This window comes from Halictus rubicundus, unplaced genomic scaffold (genome assembly GCF_050948215.1).
Source record: "Halictus rubicundus isolate RS-2024b unplaced genomic scaffold, iyHalRubi1_principal scaffold0022, whole genome shotgun sequence".
NCBI lineage: Eukaryota > Metazoa > Arthropoda > Insecta > Hymenoptera > Halictidae > Halictus > Halictus rubicundus.
In genome coordinates, this window is record NW_027488563.1 from 1884660 (window position 1) to 1897728 (window position 13069).

Below are 13069 nucleotides of genomic sequence, written 5' to 3' on the forward strand. Positions count from 1 at the left end.
CAATTCTTTTATCTGTGCTCATTCCAAGTGTGACTTCGAAAGTGGAAATAACGTAAGTACAGTAAAGTCTATCGCGAATAGATGTGAAAAAAAACGTTTGTAAGTGCAACTATTTGAAAGCAGTGCAATAAAATGGAGTTTCTTCTTTATTTATTACGCGAATAGACTTGATTCCTTGGACACGTGGTGAAGTGTTATAGCATAGTGATATATACAATTTAGAAGTGTGCGAGAATGTTTTGTTCGACATCGTATCAGATTCGCGAACAAAGATTGTGAGTGACTGCCGGTGTGCAATAATTCGACAGAGTCGGGTACTGAATCGTTTGGACGTGTCGGAAATCCATGGGGTCGAGACGAATTAGTGATGAATTTTGCTCCTCAGTGATTCATCTCGATCCTACGGATTTCCGACCCGTCCCAACGATTGGGTAACCGATTCTTTCGAATTATTGCACACCTGCAATGACTTACAATCTTTGTTCGAGAATCCGATACGATCCCGAAAAAACCGTTCTCGCACACTTCTAAATTCCGCACAAAGCTATAACACGCGTCCAACAAATGAAATCAATTATTATTTTATTTGTATATTATTTTCCTTCTGGTTGCTATAAAACGTTTTTTTTACATATATTCATTTTACCCCTTCTATAATTCAATTTGAACCTGATATTTTAGTAATTCTTTTTTCTTTTCCAGCTTTATGGAACCCAACAGAAATAAATTAGAAAAAATGAGGTTGGACCAGGAGCCATCCACCTCCCCGGGGGGGGGGGGGGGGGGAGCATAGCTCTCCCCGTGATAGGCCGACACCCCCCGGGTTAGTTTCCCGATGTGGGGGGGTGTAGGTCCGTCCCTCCCAGATTGGGGAGGGGGATCCGTGGGGGGTATTGGGTGAGGAAGGGTCGGGGCGTGCCGGATCGCGCCTCCGACGGCCCTTCCTTCCGGTGGCGGCGTCTTCTTGCCTCGGCCGGGGCTGGTTCCTTCGGGACACCGGCCCCGAGCGGGGCACGAAGACTCCGGGAGCTGTGGGTGGACCGAGCTGGGGCTCGGGAAACCCAATCCGAAGGCTCCAGGGATGGGGACACCGGGCGGGTCCCTCCGCCCGGGGTCTTATAGCGTAGGCAGTGGGGGAGGTTAACCCCTCCCCCGGGGCATGATGATAGCTGGGAGGTGTCCTGTTGAGTACTCGCGTGATCCAGGCACCTCCCGTGTAGCTTAGGTGGGCGTGAGGTTTTAGTGGGTAGTCCCCGGGGGTTCGTCCTCCGGGGAGAATCCCACATAACCCCGGCTTCCCCCAGGGAGTCGGGTTATGTATAAAACATTTCCTCACGAAAAAAAAAAGGGATCAGAGGGACGTGGGCCAGAGATAGATACGAAACGCGGTAGCGTGTAGTTGATATAGAATAGTAATCGAGTAATTGGTAATTACAGAGTGCGGTTTTCGAATAGAGTTGTAGAATTGTTTATTCTAGATGAAATAAGAGTAAGATTTAGATTTAATGTAACGAGGTAGCTGCAGTGAATAGTGTCGAGCTGCTCGCGCGCTCGGTACATCCTAGGCTGCGTGCTCCTTGGTTGCAAGATAGGGCAGGGCAACAATTTAAATAGCTAAAAGGCTGAATAACAGTTCATAAAGCCAGGAGTAGATAGACTAGATTGAAAGGAATAAAATAAAATCAGTTTGGGATATACTTACCGGAAAAATTCTAGTAGCATAGACGATAGAGTGAGAACGGACAGGGCTGGTGGGACTCCGACGACCGGAATACCAGGAGGAACCGCCCTCCGAAAGGGACAGCTGGGAATCGGGTCCTGAAACAAAAAAGAAACGGAGTTAGGCAATTTTCCGCTACGTTTCAAATAAGAAGACGGGAAATAGAGAAAAAGGAAACCGGGATTACGTGCCACTCAACGGGGAAAACCTAACCTGATAAAAATAGAACGAGGAAACGGGGAAAAAGAAGGGTCGGTTGTTCCTAAGGGCGAGTGAGGCGAGTAAACAGGAAATAAACTGTTAGAACTAATAAAATAGGATAGCTATATAGTGGATCGGCGGAAAAAACACCGCCGAAACCGGAATTTGTAGTAGCTGGAGCAATTCGCGCGACCCACGAGCGCCCGAAAGGGTTAAAATCGTGAAGGGAGGGACCGCTGCGAAGCATAGAATAACCCCAACGTTAAAAAAGAAGGGTAAAACCTAAGGGAACGCTAAAAATCGAGTTTTAAGAAAATCTAGTAAGAGAAACCAACCGGATAATAACAAAAATTGACAGGGAGGCTTCAAGGAACCACAGAAGCACCCTCCAAAAATTTAGAGCCCCGGAAACGGAAAAAATACCTAAAAAGTCGTTTTTCTAGGACTTACAGACGATTGGGACAAAATCGGTCGATAACCTCGTTGACGTATATAATATATATAATATATTAATATTATATCGTCAACTCGGTTATCGACCGGTCCCAGGGGATTGGCCTTTAGCCTCCCCTGGTGTTTTATCTATGTTTCGCGAAATTTCGCAAAAGGGACCGTTTTCGAAGAAACGGGATAGGGCGCTAAATTAAGGGTATCGAGCGACCTTCCAAGGGAGGGGGTAGACACAGCGAGGATCCTGTACGGGGGGAAGCGCCCAACGGGGAAAGATAAAAAATTAAGATTTAGCGATAAGAAAAGGTTGGAAACGGACTAAGAACACCGAGAGTGTGACAACCGTTTGTTAAAAATCGCCAAAAAGGCAGAACGCAGGGGGGCCGCACGCGATATAGGGCGCAACGTAAAGCCCAGCGACCGGGGCGTATTAAATAGCTTAACTATAGAGTGTAAGAAAGAAGATAGCGGCGAGAAAAATCGGAAATTCGAAATTATAGACTAAGAAACTAGAAAAAATATAGTTAAAGAGCGACGAACAAACAATATAATTTAGGTTAGGAGTTAGATATTTACAATAGTGATAAGGTACATGTGATAAATTTACAATCTATTTTTAAATTCTGAGATCAGTCGTGCGAGAACATAGAAAAAATATCCGGAAAAAAATCACGGAATTTTTGTAGGACGTAAGAAGGTGTTAGTAAAGCAACACACGCGTTAGATTTATAAGTGAAAAAAGAAAACAGAATAGGATAAATTAGAGATTTAGTTTTTGGATAAATACTTAGTATATAATACAAGGCGTTAGAAAAAATTTGAAATTCAAAGAAATTAGCATTAGAAGCGGAAATATAATAAAATAATTAGTGTGTAAGCGTCGTAGCGAATAGTAGAACTAGACATAAAACATTTAATATTTTATTATCTACGCGATAGCGAATTTAGTTTTAAGAGAAATTTGGAACCTAATTTAGGAAGTTTAAGTAATAAAAGTGGGGAAAATAAGAAAAGGAGAAAGAGAGAAATAAAGTTATACCGGACCGCGTCGCGTGAAACGCGCGATCGGTACCGAATAGCGAGAGCAAGGTCGCGCGTGTTGGCATAATACCAACAGACGGGTGCGAGAGAGTCGAAGCTATACGTCGCGCCGTCTCATCGGAATGCGAACATAGACGCGCGAAGATGCAGTTCGCTGCAAAATAAGTGGGCTCGCTAAATAGAAAAACGGATAAGAGTAAGCGAAAAATAGTAGGAGAGAGAGAGAGAAAGAGAGTGGCGAAGAGAGAATAAGGATAAGAATAGTAATATAAGCAGATTATTAAGAAATACCAGCGGGTATACGCACTAGTTAAATAAGAGCAGGCCAAGAATAAACATAGAATAAAATTATAAGGATAAATTAGCGATTAGATATAATAATTAAGAAGCATACGATAGAAATAAGATTATAATGTAAATAGACAAGAGAAATATAAAGGAAATTCATTTACTAAAAAAAAAAAAAAAAAGAGGGACGTGGGCCAGGCTTGAGGACGGGATAGGTATCAGGGGGACTCCGGCCAGGCATGAAGACGGGATAGGGATCGGCGGGACTCCGGCCAGGCATGAGGACGGGATAGGGATCAGGGGGACTCCGGCCAGGCATGAGAACTGGACAGGGATCAGAGGGACGTTGGCCAGGCTTGAGGACGGGATGGGGATCAGAGGGACTCCGGCCAGGATTGAGGACGGGATAGGGATCATGGGGACTCCGGACAGGCATGAGGACGGTATAAGGATCAGGGGGACTCCGGCCAGGATTGAGGACGGGATAGGGATCATGGGGACTCCGGACAGGCATGAGGACGGGATAGGGATCAGGGGGACTCCGCCCAGGCTTGAGGACGGGATAGGGATGAGGGGGACGTGGGCCGGGCTTGAGGACGGGATAGGGATCAGGGGGACTCTGGTCAGGCTTGTGGACGGGATAGTGATCAGGGGGGCGTGGGCCGGGCTTGACGACAGGATAGGGATCAGGGGGGCTCCGGCCAGGCATGATGACGGTATAAGGATCAGGGGTACTCCGGCCAGGATTGAGGACGGTATAGAGATCAGGGGGAGTACGGCCAGGCTTGAGGACTGGATAGGGATCAGGGGGTCTCCGGCCAGGATTGAGGATGGGACAGGGATCAGGGGGACGTGGGCCGGTCTTGACGACGGGATAGGGATCAGGGCAACTCCGGCCAGGCATGAAGACGGGATAGGGATCGGCGGGACTCCGGCCAGGCATGAGGAAGGGAAAGGGATCAGGGGGACTCCGGCCAGGCATGAGAACTGGACAGGGATCAGAGGGACGTGGGCCAGGCTTGAGGACGGGATGGGGATCAGAGGGACTCCGGCCAGGATTGAGGACGGGATAGGGATCATGGGGACTCCGGACAGGCATGAGGACGGGATAGGGATCAGGGGGACTCCGGCCAGGCTTGAGGACGGGATAGGGATGAGGGGGACGTGGGCCGGGCTTGAGGACGGGATAGGGATCAGGGGGACTCTGGTCAGGCTTGTGGACGGGATAGTGATCAGGGGGGCGTGGGCCGGGCTTGACGACAGGATAGGGATCAGGGGGGCTCCGGCCAGGCATGATGACGGTATAAGGATCAGGGGTACTCCGGCCAGGATTGAGGACGGTATAGAGATCAGGGGGAGTACGGCCAGGCTTGAGGACTGGATAGGGATCAGGGGGACTCCGGCCAGGATTGAGGATGGGACAGGGATCAGGGGGACGTGGGCCGGTCTTGACGACGGGATAGGGATCAGGGCAACTCCGGCCAGGCATGAAGACGGGATAGGGATCGGCGGGACTCCGGCCAGGCATGAGGACGGGAAAGGGATCAGGGGGACTCCGGCCAGGCATGAAGACGGGATAGGGATCAGTGGGATTCCTGCCAGGCTTGAGGACGGGATAGGTATCAGGGGGCGCCGGCCAATGGATGCGAGGCGGTCAGAAGCTGCATCCTATGCATAAGGGCGGGTCTACCCGCAGCAAAAGCCGAGCATGTAGCGGGCGCGGTAAACTGCCCGCAATACAAGAAATATATACCGGATCTAAACAAGGGAAAATAAACATTTATAATCGATATACTGCAAATAAATCTCAACCATTGCAGATTAGCGCACTACCTACTAACTCAGACAGCTATAGAATCGAAAGTAAATTTAGTATTAATAGCAGAACCACTGTATAATCCGGGTGACTGGATTTTATCTAAGAAGGGAACTGCAGCAATATGGATATGGGATCTAAAAGGAGGAAAAAGACAAAAAGATGGAGATAGAGAGGAAGACGACTTCGTGTTAATTAGAATAGGCGACACTTCGTACGTGAGTATTTATATATCACGCAATATGTCATCAGATTACTACGCTTACAGAATCAGCATCCTAAAGGATGTACTACAAGAAGAATCCAAGAAAGGAAGGAGGATAGTAATAGGAGGGGACTTCAATGCAAAGTCTCCGGCATGGGGCTCGAAAGAACAGAACGCAAAGGGAAGAATCCTCCTAGACAACCTTATGGAACTAGGAATCCATCCAATAATTCCAGACGGGGGACACACGTTCGAGAGGGGGAAATCCACCTCAAACCTCGATTTTATTGCGATTTCAAACAGCCTAGCGAGGCAAAAGGATGCGAGGACAAGGGTTTTGGATACCGAATCAGCTTCGGATCATAAATACCTACTTACTAAAATTCCGGAGACCGGGGAAAAAAGAACAATTAATAATGTATCTGTTTCTAGGTGGAAAGTGACGCAGAGAGGACTATCAAAAATCATAAGAGTCATGAACGATGCTCTTAGAGGGGAAAAAATTAACGAGGAAGAAATATTTGATGCGGAAGACGAAAAGACGTTCTTAGACCTAATTCCAGGCTGGTGCGAGAAGGCCTTAGCGAAAATGGACAATGAGCAAAAACAGAGCAAGAAGAATAACCCCTGGTGGAGCGAGGAGATCAACGAACAAAGAAGGAAGGTTCAACAACTAAGAAGGAAAAGGCAAAAGGAAAGGAGTAGAAATAACGAAGATATAGCGGAAATCCTGGGCTTTTTGTACAAAAAGGCAAAAAGAGAACTACAAAAGAAAATAAGAAAGGAAAAGGACAGAACTTGGAAAGAACTCTGCGAAACAGTTGAAAAAGACCCCTGGGGGAAACCCTATAAGACGATCATGAAAAGAATAAGGCCCAATGCCCCACCAGCCGCAACCTCAGCATTAATGGCTAGATCGGTCCTGAAGGAACTATTCCCAGAAGCAGAGGCAGAAGAGGGGGAGTGGGGAAAGGAGGCAGAAGATGCGGAAGGTGGACCGGATGACGGAAGCTCATCAGCAATGGAGGCAATACCAAGAATAAAGGAGGAAGAGATCTTAAAGGCAGCCAAAAAATAAAAAATTAATAAAGCCCCAGGACTAGACGGTATACCACCGGCAATCATAAAGAAGCTAGCGGAAAACAGACCGGACAGATTCGCGGCACTGTTCAACGGTATTATAACAAGAGGAGAATTACCTGGAAATTGGAAAAAAGCAAGAGCAATTTTCCTCCGAAAAGAAGGTAAAGATCCAACGTTACCGGCAGCCTACAGACCAATATGCATAATAGATGCGATATCAAAAATGTTGGAATATGCTATAAGGGATAGATTCGAAAAGGAACTGGGCGAAAAAATGTTCGACGAAAACCAGTTCGGTTTTATTAAAGGTAAGTCTACGGTCCATGCCATGGTGAGGGTGAGCAAAGAAGCAATAACATCGTCAGAGAAACAGAGATTCGGTACGATGATCGCTCTCGATGTTAGAAATGCTTTCAACTCACTAAAATGGGACGCAATTATGAAAGAAATGAAGTTTAGAGAAACTGCGCAGTATCTTATAAAACAGACAAGGAATTATTTTAAGAATCGAGAAGTTTGCTATGCAGCAACGGACGAAATTATATGGACAAAAATGAATATGGGAGTCCCCCAGGGCTCAGTATTAGGACCGTTCCTATGGAACTTGGTTTATGACGGGCTCCTCAGGAAACCAGTGCCTCCAATGACGAGGCTAACGGCCTTCGCGGACGATATCATAATTACGACGCAAGCGGCAACGCAGAGAAGACTCAAGAGTAGGGCTAAAGAAACTATTGATGAAACACAGAAGTGGATGAAAGACACGGGACTGGTCTTAGCGGAACATAAGACAGAAGTGATCATGATGAATAAAAAGAAAATAGATGACGGATTCCAGATAGAGATAGGTGGAACTAAGATCACCCCAGGCGAGCACCTAAAGTATCTAGGAGTCATCTTTGATGATAAAAAATCTTTTAGAAAACACTTCGAAACGGTGACAAATAAAGCAATCAGAACACTGGCAGCATTAAGCTGTATTATGACAAACGGGTGCAGAACCAGAATGACGATTAGGAAGCTATATTATACAACTATAGAATCTATTGTGTTATACGGAGCTCCGGTATGGGCGGAGGCGGCCAGCATAGGAGCAAACCACTCCCTACTGAAGAAAACACAAAAGATAGGATTAGCCAGAGTGACAGCCGCTTACAAAACGGTCCCCGCGGAAACGCTGTGCGTGCTGGCCTCAGTCCCACCATGGCATCTAAAAATTGAAGAAAGAAAACAGTCATTCGAACTAGAAAAAGAGATACTCCTTAAAGAAACCCTGAGAAGAATACAAGTGGCAATGAGAGGGGGGGGTAAATATAGGAGAAATCCACCCCTGCATAGAAGGCATCACGCTGGAAAGGATGGAAAACGAGGAAGAGGAACTAGAGGACATAGGAAGAAGAATAAAAATAGGACTCAGAAGAAGGGTGAAGGAAATGACGGAAGCCAAATGGCAGGAAGAATGGGAGAGAGATTGTGTAGGGAGATGGACTTTCAAACTCATCCCTAACTTGTCCGTGTGGAACAGGAGGAAGCATGGTGAACTGAACTTTCATATGACGCAAGTATTAACGGGACATGGGGTTTTTAACTTTTTTAGAAAAAGGATCGGCAAGACAACGAACGAGAAGTGCTGGTGCCAGCAAGAGGAAACCGATACAGCCGAGCACACGGTCATTGATTGCCATATGTGGAGGGAGGAAAGACAAACGCTGAGCAGGGGCCTGAAACTGATGGACGAGGCCATGACTATGGAAAGGATAATGAAGACCATTACAGAGAACGAAGACAAATGGAGGGAATTTGCCAACTTCTGCGGACAGGTGATGAGGAAAAAAGAAAAAGAGGAAAGAAGAAGAGAACAAGAAAAGGGGGATAATCCTGTCGGCAGGGGAACTACCGAGGATCTAGAATCAGGTGATCCAGACAGGATGCAACACCTTTAGATATAGCACAAGCTAAGTTAACTAATTGAATAATACAATGTACATAGTAATGTAAGAACCAGGTAGTGATATAAAATACTTGCAGCGGCGCTGGAGCGGGCAGGGACGAGGAGAGGAGGGGCGACAAAGGAGAAATGAGACTGGAACGTCACACGGAACGGAGTATGCGGCCGGGACGCTCGGGAAATCCCTCTACCAACCCCCTCGGATGCCTGTGGAAAAGCTTAAAGAGCGGGACCAGGCTAGGAGAAGGGAACATAGAGGGAAGGTAAACTGAGCCAAGACGGTAGCTGCGCCGCGACGGGTGGCAGTCAGGAACCCAAATGCAAGAAAACAAGAAGGATGGGAAGGAGAGAGGAAAGAGGAAGCAGGGTGTTTGTAAGATTGTAAGATGAAAACATAAAGAAGGATGAGATTGCATAGTGTACGGAAAGAGGAACAAGGAACGAGCACAGACCTACAGAGCCCCCGCGCTCCTCCACTCTGCCTCTCTACCTCCCCCTCTCCCTCGCCTGAACCAGACAGCTGCTGCATCCGCAATCTGAAACAAATTAAAAAGTAAGTCAAACATAAGACAAACAAAGTAGAGAAGAAGCCTGGAATAGCCGGGTATAAGAAGGAAAGGGTAGATAAGAATAGTATCAGTTAACAAAAAAAACCTAGCAGAAATGAGAAAAATAGTAAGCAAGATAGTAGAGATAACCGGAGGGATAAATGTAAATACAAAGTGGAACAAAGTAAGGAGAGTGAATGAGATATAATAGCTTAGTCGAATATACAGCAACATCGATAAAAGGAAATTATCCGATCAATTAAAATAAGGAGAAATTTAAACTAGTAGGCTTAAAAACAATATTCGAATAACAGACTACATTTTTAATGAAACAAAATGAACACTCCCTTACTAGGGTGAAGCTAGTGTATAAAGAAATTATTAAATAAATACGGAATCCAAGTGAAGAGCAAACAGAAGGCGGTAACTAGAAAATAGACAGTACCGACAGGGAATAACGAAAACCAAAAGAGTTTACTGTAAATGCAAAGTGGAACAAAGTAAGGAGAGTGAACGGGATGTAATCTGTAGCTGAAGATACTGAGTAATATTCGAAAAAGGTAACGAGTAGAAGAAAGTAAAAGCAAAAGTAGAAATAATTTTGTAGATCAAAAGTTAAAGTAAAATTCGAGATTACAACTTAATAAACTAAGAGAACACTCCCTTATCAGAGCGAAACTTGCGCATAAACGAACATGGATACCGAGAGAAACTTCCAAAAATCAATTATCCACAGACAGGAAAGGCCTCTCTCTGCCTTAGAAGAGAGATAGGTATGAAATAAGAACAAGAATGAGAAAGTCAAATAAAGAAAGGTAAATATCAATCAATGAGGAAAAGGAAATAAATAAATTTAATTTTGGAAGTAACATGCACAGCGGGTGCAAGAATATGTAGAGACTTGGTTCGATAACACGCGGTAGGAAAGTCGCTTGGGATGTATATACGGTGTTTATTATTTCGGTTGTGATACACGTTTGACAGGAGTGGTCGTGATCGGCAGCGAGCGACCAACTGAACTCGGTACACTTTTTGGGCGCTATTTATAATAGTCTAACCGCGTAGAGGAAGGTACCAGGTATGTCCATACCGAGGTCACGCCGGTGTCTCGGGAAAAACCCTGGTACCCTTCGGTATACAAAAGGGAGCGGTGTGGCGGCAGCCGGGCCGCTGCATCACCCCCCTACCAGTAATTTCGTATATATTACGAAAATTACGCCAGTAGAAAAAGAAGAAATTATGTGCTAATCCTATTTGTACAAGGGCTCTTATGTCCTATTTACGGCTAATGTGAAATCTATATCCTACGTCCTACATGTGGTATATGCGTTGTATTAAGAGAAACCCGCTTGATAACGATCAGGGAATCTTACGTGTCTGCCGGAACGTGTTGTATAACGCTCGTATGTTTCCGAGTGTGTTGGGGGTACAATTGGTTCGGTGTTTATGGGTAGTGGTATGTTGGGGGTATGCCGTGTCACGTGCGTACCAGACTTGGCGACCCGAGCGGCCAGAAAAAGTCTCGCATCTGGCCGAGTCCTTGAACCGTTGTAAAGTAATTTTCCAAAGATTGCAGAACGGTTGGGGACCCGTACGACCGAAAAACCATAAATCCCGAATATTTACAACACCTTCTACCCCCAACGACCCATACAGACCACACCCACAGCTACACCTACGCCAAGCAGGAAAATAGACACTCATCCGCAGACAACCAATAGAAATGTAACAAAAAACACTTAGTAGCAAAGTACAAACCGACACGCACTTCAGTTCCGAATTCCGAACCGCCAACACCTTCTTGTACGACATCGACTTGAATAAACGGCTCCAGCAGTTATCCCAATCTACGATTCACTACCCGAGTCCCGATCCCGGGGTAAATTCCTTAAGTGGCTTGACCCGAAAAATAAGGACGAGTATTTCGCGTCGCGATCGGCCCGTAACTAGGAATATCGTCGCGAACGTAACATTGGTGACAGCGGTGGGATCGTTTGTGGTAGTGACGTGAATCAAGTTGAAAACCTTTACACGCAGTAACCATTTTCAAGATGCCTCTGACAAGAACCCCAAGTCCGAAACTACTAGGAGCAGAGAACCAAGCACTGGAAGAACGAAGTCGGGAGATTGAGGAAATGTATGGAACCCTCGAAAACCAGCTGGCCCAAATACAAATCTGCAAAGACCAACTAGTGGAAGAGCAGCGACGGTTGGCATTTCAACAGGAGCAACTAGCAGCTCAACAAGCCCAGCATCAAAACCACGGAGCCGCGCAGCAGCAAGAAGGACTATCCTCGGCAACGATGGGCAACAACGGATATTACGTCACGCTGTACAAAGACGCACTAAATGCCATTCCGGAGTTCGATGGGAAAAATATGGCCTTCGTGTGTTTCGCCGAGGGATGCGAAGAAGCTACGGACATGATCCCGTCCCACTGCGAAGACAGCCTGGTGAGGTCCATCAGGAACAAATTAAAAGGAGATGCACGACGGTCGATTCTCGGAATGAAGTTCAGCAGGGTGAGCGAATTAGTAGAGTACCTTAGGTCTATATATGCGCCGCACGAAACAGTATACGAAGCTTTAGGGAAACTGTCTAATGTCTTCCAAAAATCAAGCGAGGAGGTGATAACTTTTGCGAATCGGGTCCGGGAATTAGGTAAAAGTATTACAGACGCGTTTCAAAAAGAAGGCGGGTGCATCACACCCGCGTTCGTTGACAGCACCGATAAGAATTTGCAGAAATGTTTTTTACGGGGGTTAAAACCGGAAATTTCGATACGAATGCCGAATATAGAATTTAAAAATATTAACGAGGCCATTTCCAAAGCAATCTTAGTCGAAAAGGAAAATAACGCCATTTTAACCATGCGCGGATCCTCTGACCGATTCGAGGGGAGGGAACAGAACAATTCAATCTTCAAAATCGAACCCCATCCAACCACTTGCCAACTTTGTAAAAGAACAGGGCATGAAGCATCCAATTGTTGGATGCACAAAAACCTCCTGACACCAGGAAACAATCCAGAGAAACCGCAGTCCTCACATAACGACAGTCCAGATTACGAAAAAATAGTCCAAATTGTATTAGAAACGCAACGCCGAACTTCCAACTCTCGCGGACGTACAAACAATAACCCCGAACACAACTACGGTACGCATTACGCTGTCAGACCCTTTAAAAATCCCAATCCAAACTCGGGCAACCTCAAGTTTTGCAGATATTGTAAAAACAACGGACACGTTATCGAAGAATGTAGGAAACGCGCTTATAATAACAGTAGAGCAGCAGGCAATGCTCAGGCTCAAAACCTTAATCAGGCCCAATCGGGAAACTTTGCAAATACCGTGCGGACGGGCGCACCACGCGGTTACCCGACAGAGCGCCAAGTATACAACATAGAGTCCGAGATCGCCGAATCGGTAGCGCGCGAATAAATTTAACCCGAAGTGGTTACGTGCCAGTTGTGCGAATCAACAGTTTCGATTTAATTTCGCCCTCAAATCTCATGGTTGATAGTGGATCAGGTCCCAATCTCATAAAAATCCGTTCAATCAACCCCTCCACTAAAATTAACCAAAACGAAATTCTACAATTGAGCGGCATTACGACACAACAGGTACTGACCAGAGGGGAATTAAAAATAAATATCCTAGGGCGACTCGTAACCTTTCACGCGGTAGATAATAACTTCCCAATTACTCAGGAGGGCATCATCGGTTCCGACTTTCTCGTAGAGCAGAATGCCCGCATCGACTATAAAAAT

At 45.9% G+C, this 13069-nt stretch overlaps 1 long non-coding RNA gene across 1 annotated transcript in view; it reads left to right on the top strand.

Annotated features, from left to right (window-relative positions):
- Positions 1-1133: 1133 nt before the first annotated feature.
- The window catches only part of LOC143363114 (uncharacterized), a 99000-nt gene continuing 87064 nt past the window's right edge, over positions 1134-13069 (top strand). The window contains exon 1 of the long non-coding RNA XR_013083736.1: positions 1134-1263. This is a non-coding gene — a long non-coding RNA (uncharacterized LOC143363114). The remainder of the gene's footprint in view (positions 1264-13069) is intronic.